Here is an 8760-nt window from a genome sequence, read left to right on the forward strand (position 1 = left end):
GCAGTCTGGCTGGGCACAAAATCACGAGCCACTCAAGCAGGAACAAAGTTTATTTTTTGAAACTGCCGCCAATGTCCGGTACCACCCGGGAAGATTTTTTCCACCCATGCGGCCTCCTCCCGGACCGCAGAGTGAGCTCCTCCCCCGGAACTCCCTCCTACTGTACTTCCCCAACCAATGGGAACTCTCCAGGAGTCCCGTAGCCGGCCTAGGTGAACAGCAGGAGTCCAATATCCATATGAATGCAAATCTTAACATAATCATATCATCTCAATGGCTAGCTTTCGACCAAAAATGCCATGCATCATATACTTGGCTCTTAGCACATCCTCAGCCACTCTCTCACATTTCTGTTCACTAGAGGTGATGATGGTAATTGGGGATTTTGTCCCAAATGTGGTGCATTTCTTAAAACAGGACTAATATCCATTGTATCTAAATCTCTCTACTCATTCATGATTTTGCCAAAGAGACACTCATAGTAGTTTTTTTCCTTAAATGTATCAATAGATGGAGGGAGAATGCCTCATATAATATTCTGCTTTATTTTCAACATCATTCCCTCTTAATATTTGCTTTTTATAGTGTTGCTAAGGTTGGACCTGACTACCTTGCACATTCTGCTCACACACTCTAGCAGTGAACTTTTCCACTATGCCCCAATTCTAACTTTAGGTTGGATAGATTCAATTATTCATATCTAATGTTATTTTACATATGATCAGTTTTACATACACCTTTCTATTGCTCTTAACAATACTATTGACCTACATTTGGTTTCAGATTTGATTCATATTATGATTTATTGGTCTGTATTATTGCAATATAGTTTCATAACATACATTAAATGTATCTCATAACAATAACTATATTATTTGTTTTTTATTAAAGGTTTTGAGGTATTTTACATATATTTTATTTCTAACATAAATTTTTTTTGGTTCCTTCTTTTCTTTTCTTTTATTTGGTACTTGGAATTAAACTCAGGGGAATTGAGCCACATCCCCAGACCTAAATTTTGTATGACATTTAGAGATGGTGTCTCACTGAGTTGCTTAGGGCCTCAATTTTGCTGATGCTGGCTTTGAGCTCACAATACACCTGTATCAGACTCCCAAGTTGCTGGGAGTATAATTGTGCACCAACATGTCCAGCTCTCTTCTTGTATTTAAAGAAAAACATGCTAAAATTATATGGAAAAATATTATATATTAAATTGAGTTAAAATAGTTGTCTTTGTAATGCTTTGTAATGATTAGTTTTATTTACATACATGGCATTTTATGTACTTTTGTAAATTTTTATTTAGTTTGTGATAAGTTCCACATATTTTCCTTGAAAGCCATTATACATGTGATGTATATAACAGATGTAACTTCAATATAATACTTATGTGGTATTTGGTACTATAATTAAACCAAAAATCTTTCTGAGCTCTAGAAACCATTTTTTTTCAGAATTTATTATTTTTGTTTTTCTGAACCTCCATATCTTTCCTCCTAGGCCCCAGATTTCCACTGTATTGACAAGTATAGCTCTAGATTTATGCTATCACATGACTGTACACTGTCATTATACACACATACGATAATTTCTACAGGTCTAAGCTGCTTGGTGAGGAGTATTTCATATATATATATAGTTTTCATGATGAAATAACAGCAATTTCTACTCCATCTTTAGTTCATGAGAATTTGTTTTGTGTCCTCATCAATACTTTGTATTCTTTTTTTTCTTACTGGAAATTTAAATCAGGGGCACACAGAGACTGGGTCACACATAGTTGCTTAGGGCCTTGCTAAGTTTCTGAGACTGGCTTTAAACTCAGGATTATCTTGCCTTAGCCTCACAATCCAATGGGATTAGAGGTGTGTGGCATGGAAACTTGTTCTATTTTATTTTTATATTGAAATATATATTACTTCTGAAAATAATTTATTCTTGATATGAAGAAAGCATAGAATACAATTTCCCCCACAAATAACCCCTCCTTTTTTTGTAAAAGATATCACTTTTTTTTGAAAAGATGTCAGTAGTGCCAGATATATAATTTATTAATGTCTAAATGGCAAGTTTATTATTATTATTATTATTATTATTATTATGCTATGTATTAGTTACAAAACTTTATCTGTTCATATTATTATAAGGTATATACTCTTTTCTGTAACTTCATAGCATACATCAGTGTGTATCAAAATGACCTTTTGGGGGTTGGGAGGTGAGGGGAGGGATTATGGGGTTAGTAATGATGGTGGAATATGATGTATATTGTAATATAAAGTACATGTATAAAGAAGTTAATTCATGTAAATATAATTTGTATAAAACCAGATAAATAAAAAATTGTGCTCTATATGTGTAATAAGAATTATACTGCATTCTGCTGTCATATATAATTAAAAAATAATTAAAATTAAAGATAAATGATGGCATTATGTTCTAACTGAAAATAAATATACTACACCTTTTAAAAATTGAAAAAAAATCTGTTGGTCAGTTGTAAATTTTATACAATACAAAATGTATCCTGAACATTTGATAATACAGAAACCTAGACGTAGGTATTTATAGTATTGTCAGCAACATAAAAAAATTACAATAGAGTTCATTTCTTGCAAAATATACTCATAATTATATGAGATGCATTTTGTACATATACATACATACTATGATTATATATAATTAATAAGTGTTTACTACATCTCACATTAACCACATTTATTTCAAACTAATTTGTCTTTTGAAAGCACCAATATATGACATTCTTTGGATATATACACTTGGTGTGTCTTCCAATTTGTCACTTTTATGTATTATGTTCTTTTCTTTACTCTCCTTTTTATAGAATTAATTTTTCCAAATTATTGAGATTAATGAATTTTAGACACTTCAGTTTAACAGTGCAGTCTGTAGATTTTCTTTTTAACCTCAGCTAAAATACATCCCAATTTTTATAGGCTTATTATTATGTAAATGACTTCTAAAAGCCTGCCTATATAACACCCTAGCCTGACCTTACTCAGGACTATTGATATCTGAGTGGAGGGGATCTCAAAGTGATCCATGGAAAAGGCAGAACAGGGATGGGTCAGGATGTGAGATTGGTAGATGCTGAGTATGTACTAGTGAGTATTCATGAAAAAGTATTGGTGGAATAGGTACAGTTAAAGAAAAAAGTGCTGTGAAGGAAAGAGGGAAAGAATGTCCAGCTCAAGAGTTCAGATTTACAAAGTCTAATGGTGGATCAATGGTAGTATGAGGGTAAGGGATAGTTTCTTTGGAGGCAGAAATAAGGTAGAAGTGAAAGAAGAAGGTAACTCTGGCAGAGTCCGCAAGAGAAAGAGTCAAATGAATGAGTTATGTGTTTATTTCTTCCCACCTCAAAGTGGAATTGATAATTCACAGAATATGTTTCAGTAGGTAGTATAAAACCATTTCCAAGTAGCTTTACAAATTTATGTGGCCACAATCAACATTTGATAATTCCAGTAACATAAAATCTGTATAATTTTATCTGTTTTATTTATTTATTTATTCATTCCATTTTTTTCATTCACTTTTGCTTTACTGTTATTATGTATATACTCCTGGTGAGTATACAATTATATATATATATATATATAACTTATATAACATTAGGTGTCAGCCAGGCTCAGCAACTTAGTGAGGCTCTAAGAAAATCAGCAAAACCCTTTTTCTTTATAGAATAACTTATTAAAGGCTGAGAGTGTTTCTTAGTAAAAAAGCATATCTGATTTCAAGTTGTCATATGAGAGACAGAGAGAGAGAGAGAGAGAGAGAGAGAGAGTTCTTGCAAAAATAAAAAAATGTAATCAGTGACACTCTTAGTGTCAAGGATGTAAATAATTTAAAAGTAATAATGAGCTAGTTGGAAAACTCATCTAGGTTACTAACTGCTGCTTGTGAAGTTAGTCTGCTCTCCAAAATATAAAAGTGAGAGAGGAATTCTTTATTAAAGTGTGTATAATAAAAAAGAGGAGTTTTGACACAGCTTTTAGTTGACCAAGACTGGGTCAACTTTAGCGGGTGATTAAGGTTCTGCCAAGATGATAAATACTTGAGTTATTTGGAATAATGTGATTTTATCTAGTCTTCATAAACAAAGATTGAGGTCTAATATAAATCAGTCTTGGCAAAGTAAAAACATTCAAATGAAAATTAAATGTATGAATAAACACATACAACAATATTTAACAAAAAGTTAACATTCAGAATATTTATGCAATTATGTAATCACCAGTAATGTAAAAACAATGACAACTAAAGAAAAAGTGAATTAATAAAAAAAAAATAAAAAATGTAATGAATGAATTAATTAATGAATAACTAACAAGTGTAAAGATGTAATGTGAATGGAATTGTCAAAGTCACCTTGTAGCCATGAAAAAGTGTAAAGGTATATAGAAATGTTGTTTTACTACTTACTGAGACATACCCTATGAACTATAAATTCCACTCCTAGGTGGGAAGAGTTGAACACAGAACCCATTCACCTGGCTCTCTCACTTGGGAACTGTGCAAAAATTACCTTTTTCTTTCCCCTCAAATTTTATCGCTGCTTCCAAGAACAATACCCTCTATATTCATGATATCATTGTAGACTTGTAGCATCTGAACCCCTCTAATGTTCAAGTTTTTCTTTTTTTTTATTGCTCTTTTTCTCCCTACCCCCACATCATCCACTAATACTTATTTTGTATAGCAAAATCTACATACTCAGCAATCACCAGTCTTATCTTACTATATCCAATTCCTACCTTGTGCATGACTACTTTGAGATCCCCTCCATCAAAATGTCAATAGTCCAAAGTGATCAGAATTGGGGATAAAATTTGAAGAATATTAAATGTCAGTTACACAACAAGAAAGCTATAAAAAGTGGGCTTAATTTAAAGGTGAAAATAAAAAGAAAATCTTTAGACTTCACTAGTTAAAATAAAGGATCAAAAATTTATGAGTCTCAATAATTTGAATTATACCTGTGAGTCACTTTTTTGGGGGGAAGTGACATAAGGAATTGTAATGAGTTTAAAGTTCAAACTGCTTTTTTATGAGACAAAGAACAGAAAAGTTTAAAAAATATTAAAGTAATTGTGATATCATTTTCATAAATAAAATTATATACATATTTATTTACAAATTGCTTTAACCTTATAAACAGTTATAAGTTATAAACAGAAGTGTCAATGCACTTCTCTCTGGGCTAGGTCCTATTATTGGAAGAAAACTTTGCCTTAAAATAACACCATACAGAGGCAATTAATGCAATTAACAGGCCATCAAATAATAATAATAATAATAATAATAATAATAATAATAATAATAATAAGTGAGGTGGGGAGGATTTCAGGGTTGTGAAGCATACCTGTAATATAAGTTACTTGAAAAGCCATCACAGGAGAATTTTATACACTGTCTGAAGACATATATGTATATATTATTTATAAAAAGTGTTTATGGGGTCTCTAGTCAGGGTGCACAAGTCCAATACACAGTCTTTTTTTGTTCTTGGATATTTTTTGTTGTAGATGGACACAATACCATTAGTAGTTTGTTTGTTGATTGGCTTTTTAATGTGGTGCTGGGTGTTCAACCCAGTACCTCACACATGCTTGGGAAGCACTCTACTACTGAACCACAACCCTAGTCCCCAAAGTCCTTTACTTAATTTTTTTGGGGGGAGAGTGTATGCATGTAGTGCAGGGGATTGAATCCATGGCCTTATATCAGCAAAACAAGCACTCTACTGACTAAGCTATATTCTGAACCTTGATCTGTGATATTTTAACAATGAAGACTGAGCAGCCTGTCATTCAGCCTTTAATTCTGTGCTCACTTGGCTCAGGTTTGAGGTAGTGCCTGAAGCCTTAACCAATCAGTCTCTTAGGTGAGAACTGTCCAATCCTCATGAAGCCGGTGATGAGGGGGTGGGCTTCCACAATCTTCTGTTCCCTTGGTTTCTGGAGCTGACATTTTTTGAATCTTTTGTAGGCTTCTGTCCTGGATCCAGAGCCCAGGTTTCTGTGCTATGCAGAATTTGAAAACAAGTCACAGGGAGAACACTGAGAACCCTGAAAGCCAGGAAATGGAAGTGTGCCTTGTTATCTTGAGACTGGGTAGGAAGGTGGCTTAAAGCTGACAGGAGTGGCAATGGTGGAAACTGGCAGTAATGGCTAGTGACTCCTCATGGTCCTCTCCAGAATCTTGTGGCCAGAGGGTCTCTCTGTGGCAGCTTAGCCTTGACCTTCCTTTGACTAGTCTAGTAAGGCTTAGTTCAGCAGTTGAAAACCTGGGCATTTTGTTCCATAATTACATGGTGTTTTCAACTTCTTTCTAAAGCCCTTTGTGGGCTTCCATGTGCCATGAGTCCAGCATGTCTCCAGATTGTGTGGTGAAGACTGAGATAATTATCAGGAGAGAACCTGAAATCCATTTGTTGTACTCATGCATGAGATAGGCTGTTGATTTTAGGACTTGTTACCAATGAGGGTTTGTTTGTTTGTTTATTTGTTTTTTATTTATTTTATTTTAATTAGCACCATTAAGGCCTATTTCAAATGTAAAAGACCTTGAAGCCCACTTGTGGGAACACCTTCAACAAAGTCCTTTGTCCCAGGGGTGATTCCTGATTGAATTTGAAGAAAAAAGGATGGGTCACAGAAAGAATGAAAGTGAACCCATATGGTTGTCAGAATGCCTTTTCAAAAGCCTATTCTAAATGCATTATGCTCCTTGTTATGCCCAAAAACATTAGTAAACTTCTAAGATGGCACACCAAAATGAGTTTTTTTTCTGGTATCATTCCTCATACCACATGGTGGGAGTCCTATTTCTTAGATTTTTTTCTTCAAAATATATGAGAAAAGCACCCAGATGCATTTTGCAAACTGAGAAATTTTGGCTCATCTCAAAACTCCATTTTCAGCATTATCAATCATTATTTCCCCATGTTTTGTTTCAAATGGATGCATCATTTATGTTTTTCTACAAGAACTGAAGGGCATTTTTAAAAGATTTTAATTTATCATTCTGAGATTTTCACATGAGAAAAAAACAGAATAAAATTAGGTGACATTAAAAAGAATGAATCACTCCTAAATGAAGTTTATGTGTCCCAATTAAGAAATTTTAAAAACTGTAATGGGTCATCAATTGAGGGTTTATTTATTTATTAATTTATTTGTTTGTTTACTGATTTATGGTCAGACCATTTTATTAAAAAAATCAACAGAAGGGGCTGTGGTTGTGGCTTGGCGATAGAGCACTCACATAGCACGTGAAAGATCCTGGGTTGGATCCTCAGCACCACATAAAAAAAGTAAGTAAATAAATAAATAAATAACCCACAGAAACATTCCAAATATTTCAGGAAACTCTTTTCTGGTGTGGCAGGAAAAAACAAAAGTGGGACTAACTTGAATTTAAATTTCATGCAAGTTCAATCTCTCTCTCTCTCTCTCTCTCTCTCTCTCTCTCTCTCTCTCTGTACTGGGGATTGACCCCAGGGCCTCATGCTTACAAGGCAAGAACTCTACAAGCTGAGCTATTTACTCAGGCCCATTTTTTGGGGGGGAGGGGGGAAGACCAGGGATTGAAGTCAGGGGCACTCTACCACTGAGCCATATTCCTACCCTTATTTTGTATTGTACTTAGAGATAGGGTTTTGTTTTGCTCGATTTCAGTACCCCCAAAAGACCACCAGAGACCAAGATCAATGTAAACAGCAAAGAGGTGTTTATTACGAGCTACCTCAGTCCTCCGCGTGCACACAACAACTGTTGACGCTGAGAGGCCCCCATTCCAGGGTTTGCAGCAGTTTTATACATTCTTTGGAGAAGGCAGGTACCCCCACATACATCATAGCATCTCTTAGCAAATTATCACACTCCATAGGAAAATCAAAAAACAACTATAAAACATGATTAGCACATTCACTGGCAGGAAAAAGTTGGGTAGGGGTGATTGGTTACTACAAGAGGAGGATTGCTTTGAACTGATTGGTTTAAGCCAAGGGGGTGTTCATGCTGAACTACATGGTTTCCCAACACCATAAACTACTGGGAGGGGGGTCATCTGGCATCCCAGGTATTTCCCTGCCTCATGCTGATTGGTGGCTGCTAGGGGGTTGCTATGGGTACCCACCTAGCCTGACTGAGTCAGAGACACCAGGTGCAGCAGATCTCATTTGTAGATAAACAACTTAGCAGGGTGGGAATGTGCCTAGGAGTGCTCTGTGGGTCTTTCCAAGGACAAAGGTCATGTTCCTTCCTTGGACAGGCTTTGCTCTGAGTGCCTCACCATTGCTGAGACTGGTTTTGAATTCATGATCCTTATGTCTCAGTCTTGTAAACAGCTGATATTACAGGCATGCACCACCATGCCTGGCCAAGTTCAATCTTTTTTCTTTTATTCTAATTTATTTATTTTTTATTGGTTGTTCAAAACATTATAAAGCTCTTGACATATCATATTTCATACATTAGATTCAAGTTGGTTATGAACTCCCAATTTTACCCCAAATACAGATTGCAGAATCACATCGGTTACACATCCACATTTTTACATAATGCCCTATTAGTAACTGTTGTATTCTGCTACCTTTCCTATCCTCTACTATCCCCCCTCCCTCCCCTCCCATCTTCTCTCTCTACCCCATCCACTGTAATTCATTTCTCTCCTGTTTATTTTCCCCATTCCCCTTCCACAACCTCTTATATGTCAATTTTTGTATAACAA

The sequence above is a fragment of the Marmota marmota genome, unplaced genomic scaffold, assembly GCF_001458135.2.
Source record: "Marmota marmota marmota unplaced genomic scaffold, marMar, whole genome shotgun sequence".
Lineage (NCBI taxonomy): Eukaryota > Metazoa > Chordata > Mammalia > Rodentia > Sciuridae > Marmota > Marmota marmota.